At 41.0% G+C, this 571-nt stretch overlaps 1 non-coding gene across 1 annotated transcript; it reads left to right on the forward strand.

The window, feature by feature from the left end:
* Positions 1–208: 208 nt before the first annotated feature.
* On the forward strand, positions 209–315 carry LOC126013165 (U6 spliceosomal RNA). The gene has a single exon (XR_007497493.1). It is a non-coding gene; the product is annotated as a U6 spliceosomal RNA (small nuclear RNA).
* The last annotated feature ends 256 nt before the right edge of the window (positions 316–571 follow it).

The raw sequence follows: 571 nt of genomic DNA on the forward strand, positions 1-571 counted from the left end.
CTTATTCAAATAGAAATGAAAGAGTAACAAATACAGGACATAGTAGAATGGGAGAAACTAAAAGTGAATGAGTGACTCTACAAATAAAGCACATTGTAGATAAAGAAGGAAGGATGGAAAAGAGTTTTTCAAAGAAGTTTTTTCAAAGTTTTTAAAGAAAAAACATATTTAATGTTAAAGTGAGAAACCTTTAAATAATAGAAAAGGTGTGCTCGCTTCAGCAGCACATATACTAAAATTGGAACGATAGAGAGAAGATTAGCATGGTCCCTACGCAAGGATAAAATGTAAATAATAGAAAAGGTGCCACTTTTTTTTTTCCGGTTTTTTTTTGGGGTTTTGGGCCACACCCGGTAACGCTCAGGGGTTACTCCTGGCTATGTGCTCAGAAGTTGCTCCTGGCTTGGGGGACCATATGGGACACCGGGGGATCGAACCACGGTCCGTCCAAGGCTAGCGCAGGCAAGGCAGGCACCTTACCTTTAGCGCCACCACCCGGCCCCAAAGGTGCCACTTTTAAATAATAGAAATTTCAGGAAAGGAAAGTGAGAAAGAGGGGAAAGGATGGTGA

Source organism: Suncus etruscus, chromosome 6, assembly GCF_024139225.1.
Source record: "Suncus etruscus isolate mSunEtr1 chromosome 6, mSunEtr1.pri.cur, whole genome shotgun sequence".
NCBI lineage: Eukaryota > Metazoa > Chordata > Mammalia > Eulipotyphla > Soricidae > Suncus > Suncus etruscus.